This window comes from Dermacentor variabilis, chromosome 2 (assembly GCF_050947875.1).
Source record: "Dermacentor variabilis isolate Ectoservices chromosome 2, ASM5094787v1, whole genome shotgun sequence".
NCBI classification, from domain to species: domain Eukaryota; kingdom Metazoa; phylum Arthropoda; class Arachnida; order Ixodida; family Ixodidae; genus Dermacentor; species Dermacentor variabilis.
The window spans coordinates 230,780,882-230,790,528 of NC_134569.1; the positions used below are offsets into that span (position 1 = coordinate 230,780,882).

At 45.5% G+C, this 9,647-nt stretch overlaps 1 long non-coding RNA gene across 1 annotated transcript; it reads right to left on the minus strand.

The window, feature by feature from the left end:
* Window positions 1–2,831: 2,831 nt before the first annotated feature.
* LOC142571216 (uncharacterized) lies at window positions 2,832–6,089 on the minus strand. The gene is made up of 4 exons (XR_012825796.1): window positions 5,548–6,089; window positions 4,784–4,928; window positions 4,521–4,622; window positions 2,832–2,982 (listed from the first exon to the last, which is right to left on the minus strand). It is a non-coding gene; the product is annotated as an uncharacterized LOC142571216 (long non-coding RNA).
* Between the last annotated feature and the right edge of the window lie 3,558 nt (window positions 6,090–9,647).

Sequence of the window (9,647 nt, forward strand, 5' to 3'; positions counted from 1 at the left end):
AGAGATATGTCGGCCCATCCCCAACGTCTTCAGGTATGAGCCCTGCCATGAAGGAGAGGCTGACCTTTGAGGCTTCGATGCTCAGCAGCAAGCAGCACATCGCCTCATTCATCGTAGACGAGGCTGTCATTAAGCCAAAATGTGTGTACGACAGAAAGGCCGACACTGTTTTTGGTCTCAAAGACAAGCCGAACAGCATAGCAGCATGCAGGTTGGCAGAGACTCTTGCAAATAGGGTACGGTAAATTGTTCTGCATGGTGTGGCGAATTCATACAGAATACCATGGGCCTACTACTTTACCAAACAACAGAGTGGAAGAGACTTTTTTGCCTGTACTAAGGAGGTAATCTCTGTTTTGGAGTCCTGTGGATTCGTAATTGTCAGAATTGTTACGGATAATTACTGAGCAAATGTTACTATGTTTAAACACATAGGAAATGGATGTTTGTCTACAGTAGTCTGTCATCCTCACGATTCAGATCGAGTCATTTTTCTGAGTTTTGTCCCTTGTCATATCCTCAAAAGCATGCGCAGCCAGTTCCTGGAGCGTGAACTTACAGACGGCACAGGGTCATTACAGGGAAGTTCCTCCAAAAACTTTATGAATTCCAGAAGGACAAACCCGTCAAACTGGCGAGAAACTTGACCAGGAAGTACGTTTACACGTCAAACTTAGAAGCAAATGAATTGGCTCCACGCTGCTCAGATAATCTCCCCACAAGTGACTGCAGCGTTGTGTCACCTCCAAGAGAACCAGTGCGGCGACCCAGCCCTTTACAGTTTCAGTGAAGTGAGCCCAACAATTTTCTTCTTGTAAATGACTAAGCAATAGTCGGACGTCGATGGCACGGTCTACAGAGGCAGTGACAACAAGAAGCCCATCTCTGATGAAAACGACCACAGAATGCTATGGCTGGAAAAGGATTTCACCTGCTATGCAAGGGAGGTTCAAGAGGCCTCAATCGCATCAGGAAAGAGGGAATTCGCCGACAAAACGTACCACGCCTTGCTGTTCACTAAGGCAACAGTGGAGACGAAATTCCTCTTAGGGAGGAGAGTCAAATATGTTCTCACGAGGAACTTCAACAGTGACCCAGTTGAAGCACTCTTCGGACGGTTCAGGTCCATGTGTGGGGGTAACGATGTGCTTGATGCAACGGCTATTACAGTTGCCCTTGATAACATTGTCAAAGACAAGGCCATCCCTCCAAAGCAAATCCAGGTGACACAGACTCATGCTGAATAGCTCGCTACAGCTGTACCACAGGAGTTAATTGCACAGCTGGAGGACCTGAAAGGACACTTTCTAAATTCGTCCCCCTCAGTGACATACTCCGGTCTTGTGTATGTAGGGGGTACCTCGTGAAACTCATTAGTGAGTTTGGCTGTGATGCGTATGTGATGGTGGTGACAACGACTAACAAAGGGGATCTTTTGTTCACCCTATTGCACGAACAGGACAAAAGTGGACTGCACTATCCAAATCGCATGGTCTTGGCACTTTTGGACGAAACTGTGGCTATCTTCGAAACGGCTGGGAATCACCTTCCGCGAACAAAAGTGCACGAAGTGCTGCAGCTTCTCGTTATATTACACCTTGAACAATCACCTATCTTGAACTACCGAGACGATCTGGGCATTGGGGACACCAAGCGCACAGCTGGTGTGAGTGCTGATAAGCTTTTTCTGTGGAAATGATCATAGATACAATTAAGCAGCACCCGATACTGTACGACAAAAGGCACTTGAATTTCAAGGACATTGCCTACAATGAGCAGCTGTGGGACAGGATCGGGAAATAAATGGGAGTGAGTGGTATGTACAACTGTTAGCTTATTCCTTCATGCTTAATCATGCTTCATGCTTAATTCATGCTTAATCGTGCCGATGCCGGAGCGACAAGACTTTCTCATTGCCAGTACCTTGCTTTTATGCATATTTTCCCTCAAACGTCAGCAAAAATTTTTCCGCACCGCTGATTGCTCCTATGCCATGCATGCTCCGCTTGTGCGACGTTAAAATGCCTGGCATACACGCGCGACACTGATGGCACCGCGAGAGTAGCGCAGTGTTACAATAGAAACTTTTCTGTGCAACAACGGTGAGCCTAAAGTGTCTGAAACGATTCATGATCTGCGGCGACAGCCGATGTCCGGAAATTATTGCCGCGGACAACAACGGTTGTGTTGTGGTCAGCCAAACAAATGACGGCGGACAAGTATTCCAACAGAGCACAGTAAATAGCCATTAAAAATTATCGGAGGTGCTAAGCTGAACGGCTCAAAATCGCGCGAATGAAAGCGAACAGTCCATCAACTCGCTTCATTCTACTTGACAAAAGTGCCTTTTATTCTCCGCAAGTTCGCTGTGCCACAAAAAGTTTAAAAACCCAAAGGAAACATTCGCGAAAATTAGAAATCAAATAAGAACAAGCATTAGGAGCGAAGCCGGTGCCGCAGACCTCACCACTATCGAGTGGAAACACTTTGTTCCCGTGCAAGCCATCATGGAACCAGTTTCAGAAGAACCAGTGTGAGTGGAGCAATTTTCCAAAATCTACACGAGCATTTGTAGCCTTGCTTCTTAATGTTATCCACGCAAAACCCCAGGAGGGAACAAAACCTACAATCTCAAGTTAGCAACCTTTCAGAGTGCTCTCCTTATGTGTAAATATAATTTTGCAAGCTCTATTCAAGCTTCGACATCCTTTCGGAAGCGTAATTTCCTAAACAATGTTCTTCCTATCGTGTGCAGGTTGTGACTCCTGCCAGTCATTACTATATCTAAATTGAATGCATCACAGTGTTATTGCCCAAACATGGCCGTCAAATTATTATAGATTTATTCATTTATTAACTATTGTGCACTGTAAACATAAATCTCCAGGAACAAGCTGAGCTGCCGGGAACTTCTAGCTTCTCAGTTCCGTCAAGTGGCTCAGCAACAGCAGCAGCTGAAAGCTGCAAGTGCACTAGCTGCAACTGAAAGGTAAACAACTTATAATATAGGCATACAAGATTGCAATCACTGAAATGCAATGCAGTGTGTACAAACATGGCATTTACACACTCATTTTTAGAGCCATCTTGATGAGAGACCAATAGAAGATGTCTTAGAGTCTGACACAGATAGGTAGGTGGAACACTACGACTCGAGCTTTTTCATTTCTGATGTCGCACATGCTTGCATCTAACCGCTTGCTATAGTGCCTATGCAGTGAATGCATTTCGCTGCTGAGGAAGGTTTAATTTTTTCGTAGGACTCCAAAGCGGAAAAGAAGCAGGCGGTCACCAAGGAAACCACAGAGGTAAATCAGGAATGAACACATAATACACGACTACAAAAAAATTGTTTCAACTTGCAGCCCATTGAAAGCCCCTCAGCATGCTGCTGTAACTGCTGCTTGTATGGGGCACCTCCAGGCGGTGCGTATTGAGAGGCAGCAGACGCAACAACTGCAGCGGGAGCCACAAGATGCCGTGTACCACACGCGCATGACACTTGGCGGACAGCTGAGAATGCATGGCCCGGGAGACCAGTCAGATGCAATTTTCGAAATTCAGACAGTGATGTACCACCGGCTCCAAGGAGACATGCATGGAGAAAATTCGAACTAATGTTTTATAGTCGCTCGCTTCAGCCACACATATTTTTTCTACTTTGCTGCACCAATGTAACACTATGCTTTTACTTCTGTTTAACTGTTATGCTTCTTGTTTCTTCTTTCTCTTACTTGATTTAGACTGTATCGTCCGTTGGTTCATGCTTTTTATCTCTAATCATCTGTTCAAATGTTATTTATTATGAGCTGAATTTTTCCCTTTTTGTATTACTTTTACAAACGCACTGTCAAGAACAACGTCCCCTATAAAGAATTCTCAGGGGCCTGTAAGGTATCTTAAATAAATAAACATTTTGGACGGCATTTATTCCTTTGGCATTTCATGCTTGGCCCATTTTCAGATTTATTGATATACTGAATATGTCAGGAAATATGGTTTGTGCAGTACTCAAAGGGTGTGGTATTCACCTGCAACTACCAATGAAAACTGTTCATATTTTTACAGTCAGCATTGTTAGAAAGCCAGCTGTTATAGGGTTAACTGCTGCCACCTTTCCATGATCTGTGATTGCATGTGCCTTTTTGTCTGTCGCCAGTGCTGCCAAATAGATAGGCGGAGACACAAGTAAACAGAGTATGCTATTCCGTTCTAATTGCAATCAGGTCTTTCGTATTGACATGAAGAAACACTGTTTGCCCATGAGGAAGCACCGTAGTGTCCACCAGCAGCCTGCACAAACCGCAGATGTCACTTTAAATTACTGAACACTTCAAAAATATAAGAAGGCAAAAGCGTGCTCCATCTGCTATTGTCTGCATCCGTACCTGCAACATACATATGTCTCGAGAATAATTGTTAGAAAACAGCAAAGTGTACGAGGATGCTGTTATCACTGCAAGCAGAAAATGGAATATAGAATGTGTTTAAAGTGGCTGTACGCAAAAAAAGAATGTTACCATTGCTACATTCTGCTGCTCGTGATCATCTCCTCTTGCCAGGGGACCTTGCCGCTTCCGATGAAGTGTTTGCAAAGCCTGTCTCGTGCAGCGTAGGCAAGTCTAAATACAAAACAAATGGAACATTGAAGCGAAAGTGCTCGCTCTAACATGTGGAAATTAACATCACTTTAACTGCTAATCACAAACGCAAACTATCTGGCGGAATAGTAAGTAAACAGCAGTGCCAGTTTTGTTCGCAGATATTTCCACAACATGATTACCTCGTTGGGTGATAACCTGTGGCAGCCACAGGAGTCAGTCCGCCATTCTCGTCCGCTTCTTGCCTCCATGTCCCATCGGTTCGACGTCCCTGCAAATCTTCATAAGCGGTAGTTCCTGGTGGGCAGTAAACTGCACGAGAGGAAGCTGTTTCTGTCATCAGAAAATTGTGTAAGCATACACAGGCTGGTATAATGCGTCTGACGCTTTCATCATTGGCTTTAAATGGCCGGCGCAGGATGCGCCACCTTTGAGCCAGGATCCCAAGGGCATTTTCTACGACTCGTCGAGCCCTGCTAAGTCTATAGTTTGAAATTCTTTTTTCTTGTAGCTTTGACAACTGACTTGGTGCTCTCGGAACATCTGGTTGCTGAACTTGCCCGTCAACACAGTTTCCAAACAAAGGGGGTAGACCTGCAGACGCAGTGCCGCTTCAGTTTGCTTAGAAAGTTCTGTAAATTTGCACGCATAAATTATCCCCATGTATTAGCACACTATATGTTTACCGCAACAAATGCGATACAGACAATCACTACCTGTCAGAAATAACTGCGATGGCAATATTTATAGTGGTTTAGGTCAATAGAGGAAAAGGATCTTTCCATGCTTGTATACAATTCCTCATTTGCATAAATTTGCAGCACTGGCTAATGACACATATAAGATCATATTAGAAGACCCTTAAAGGTGTGTAAAATCACTCCTCGAGATCTAGCAAATGGTTAATACTGTAATGGCCTAGAAATGACGAAGGTAATGGTATTACTTAGTCTTCCTTGCATACGGCCTCATGAGGTAGGTTTTTAGAGGAAACGCCTCGTCTCCCACAAAGACGTGGGACGTGCTGCCAATGTCGGAGTCTTCAGGAATCACTTGGAGGCTTTGGTCAACTCTCTTGAAGATTGCGCTCCGGCCAAATTACCCCCATCCGATTCGCTGTCATTGTGGCCTACTTCTGCAAACAAGAACCTAATAGTGAAGTGGAAACAAATTTTGTTATATTCATATGGTCTGCATCAAGGAAACATAGGCACATTTGACTTGCTATGGCTGCCATGTAACTCACATGAAAACTCATCATGACAGTTGGACTGTTGCATACATCAACATGCAGCTCAAATAACAATTAAATGATACAACTACAACCTTCCTTATTCTTTGAGGGGGTTTAATAGGTGACAGAGCAAGAAAGGCTCTAGTCAGAATCTGACAAGGTCTAGCCGTAAGTGCGCTACAGTGGTTAGTAAAAAGCAAAAATCGGTTCGAAACTTTACTTGAAAGGTGCTTTTGTAAAATAAAGTTGCGTGTAGTATACCTCTATGTTTTCATTAGAAGCTCTTAAGACTACTTAGAGGCCGTATATGATTCTTGTGTATCTATTACATGACATCGTGCTCTCTTGATTTAGACCCACCACTACACAAGAAAAAAGCTAGCAATTACCAAGAAAAGAAAATCAGCCAGGCACCGCATATAAAACAGCTCCAAGCACTTGTGAGTAAAGCAATTGTACTTCAATACCTGTAGTGTGCATCACTGATCGCAAGTATCGACTTGCTGAAAACATTTTTATCGTTTCTCTCCACACTCTGAATTGTTCGGGCACCTAATGTTGACATGCTTTTCACCCATTGCGCCTAGGCAATGTGGCATGTTCCAGATGCGCCTAAACTCTTCGGAGGCCTAAGTTTAGGGCAGAAAAAAAATGCAATTGATACGTGAAGCACAAGCCCCGAAGGCAACCTCGGGCGGGGGATGTGTAACATGCTCCATGTAGAATAGGAGTCCGAGAAGTCGTAGTAGGGATTTGTACCCTCGACAATGACACTGAAGTTATTTATTCTGACAATAATGCTTTTGTGCAGACTTTTTGTACTGTCGCTTTAGTTCCAAGGATGGTTGTTTCAGTGGCGAAATTACATTTTACCGACACTGTCAGTGGTTTACGCTCTATGCAGTATGTGCAAGGAAATGTGATGAAAGAACTTACCCCCAACCATTCATCTGAAGATGATGGTGTTATAATGTATATAGGGCCAAGCACTTACCAAATGGCAAGGCACACCTCTGAAACAAGGTTGCACGTTGTGGACCTGCCAGCCAACAAATTAAAGGCAGACGACCGCAGGGTATGGCCAATGGCCAACAATCTTAAAAGAGGTAAAAAGAAGGGACAAATGAATTCAGCTACACTCGTTAAGTAAGTCTTCATGTGTACTGCGGTTCCAAAGCGATGGATCCAATCGCCTCTAGTTCCAGCAGCTGTTTTCACCTGATAAAATTATAACACCAGCCGTCATCCACATGAAGTTCAAGAGCCAAATCATGAGGCGCCTAAATAATGAAAGGAAATGTATTTTAAATTCCTCGCATTCTTTCGAGTTATGCTGTATCCGTTACGAGCTTCACAGTACCCCTGAGATGACCAGTAGTCTGCGGTCAGAGCAAAACAAATAGCAAAGCAATATTACAGCATGTGTACAAGAAGGCGTGCACAACAGCAAAAATACGTTCGCATCACCCAATAATTTGCGCCAGGCGATGGTCTGGAGGTATAGTCATGCGAAAGGGCATGTCTTTTTAGCGATGCGGGGGCCATGGAGCTTCATCAGTGTGTCAAAGCTGCTGGGTGACTTGCGCAGGAAGGTGCCGAAAGAGAACCGGCAGTGAGAAGAAAGCACGTAGAACGCCCCTGTGTGCTCGATCATGGGTGCTGCAGCACCAAAGACTTACCGTGAAATGCTTCTCTCGTTTAAACCGCTCGAATAATAGAGCCTAAATGTGGCCCAGAGATGACATACAACAGTCTTCCTTTTTCAATACCACGTATGGGTGATGTATTTGCCTGATTCCATCGGAATTACTTACAAATCGGTCCCTCTTCAGCATCGGCAACCTTGAAAAGTCAGCTTACGCAAAGCTGATGCCGGTAGTGCCAGTTGGTGCCTATAAATATTGCAGCTTCAAAGGTAAATCGTTCCAGAATAGACAACACAAGCGTTACTCGGAAGGCACCACCAGTATACACGACAGCTGCTTGTTTAAGGTCGCTGATGCTGCAGGTGACACGGATTTCTAAGCACTTCTCATCGATTCAGGCAAGTACATCCACAAAACGTGGTATTTAAAAAGCAAGATTATCGTATGCCATCTCTCAGTCAAATATCATCTCGAATAAGTAGCAGTTTGAATCGACAGAAGCATTTACAGTGCGTATAATGCTGCAACAGTCATAGTCAAACTTTGATGAAACACCACGTAAACACGCGTATACTCACTCTCTGTAGCATTCGACGTCTCGATCGCGAAGCAGTGGGAAGAGCTTGTTCGCCTGTCCCAACCTAAGCCGCTCCTGCAAGGACGGGCGGCCAAACCACCGTCGTCGCCGCCGCCGCGATGTTGGTTGTTCAGACCGTCGCAGCTCTTCAAGCTTAGCTGTCATTGAGGGGCAGAGGAGCATCGTGACCATTTCTTCTTTTTCCGACGTATACTCGTCTTGTGAAAACGTTGCCATCGTGCGGTGCTCCGCATCTCGCAGCTGGAAGCCCAGCAACGGCGCAATAAAAGCAGGCGTAACAAAAGCCCACGAACGAGAGGCATTCAAGTGAACTCTCGTCTCCTTCGCAAAGTCGCGAAACCGAAAAAGAAAATGCCGCGAGATCTCGCTGCCGTCGCAGAAAAGCAAAAAGCGGCGGCAGATCCGCCGATGCGCGCGTCAACAGATTAGAACACTCCCTCTTTTTTCCGGCAAACAAATTCACTTCGCTTGCCGAATTCTTGTAGTAGTGTGAAGAAGCCTTAAAGGCGACGTTGTTGCGACGAACGGGAAGATGGGCGGCGTGTTTACGGTGAACGAGACTCATGACCGCGCGGCGATGGTGAGCGGCTGTACCACGTGTTCCAAGCAGAGTTGTCGGCTCTGTTAGACTCGCTGGTGGCGAAACATTGCGGGTATTTCCATTAAGAAGGCTCAGATTGGTCGGCGTGCAAGGTGTTGGGGCCAATGAGTGGCGATAGTATCGGGCGACATGACCAATGCGGCGACAGATGAGACATATCGGCTGGTCGTCCGCAGTTCTTCATTCAGTCGGGTTGCGATAACGCGGAGAGAAGCGTCGGGGTGGAGAGAAAATAGTAGAAGGGCATTCGTTAGCTCTGGGATTGGCGACAGCATACACAGACTGTAAACCAATATTTTCAAGTTCCTGGCGAACAATGGCTTGTGCAAGGGGAACTGAAAATGTGGTAGCATCAGTCCTACGCGAACAGAAAGCTGCGGGCGCCATCCCATCCAGTTCACGTCTAACGGTTCGCACCACGTCCTCTGATGGCGACACATTGTGCTGTGCGGGTTGATCTTGACACGTCCACGTTGTGGCATTATTGGGAAGTCTGGCGAATGGTTGCAAGACGCGTCGACTATTAGACGGCTGGAATTGTCGGCAATCTTTAATAATTGCATGAAGTGTACAGCAGTTCTTGCACAGGAGCCGAATCAATGCGTCGTCAGCAATGTACTTAAGCGCGTGGCCGAATTTCTCAGCTTCTGTTTTGTCGTGATCGGCTTTACAAGAAAGTGCCAGTATTTCCTTAATGTACGAGACATATGATTCCATGGGTTCTTGGGCACGGGAGGCCAGTTCCTGCTTTGCGGCAATTTTACGGCCGGCTGGTTTGTCAAACAACTATGTCAATTTCTCTTTGCATTGGCCCCAGCTGGTTAGCTCCTCTTCGTGGTTTTCGTACCACACCTTTGCCGTGCCTCTTAAGTAAACTTGAGGTTAGCTAGCGTAAGCGTAGGGTCCCGTTTGTCGATTCGACTCACGCCTTTTTTCATGGCCACCCACTCTTCAACGTCGGCGCCAT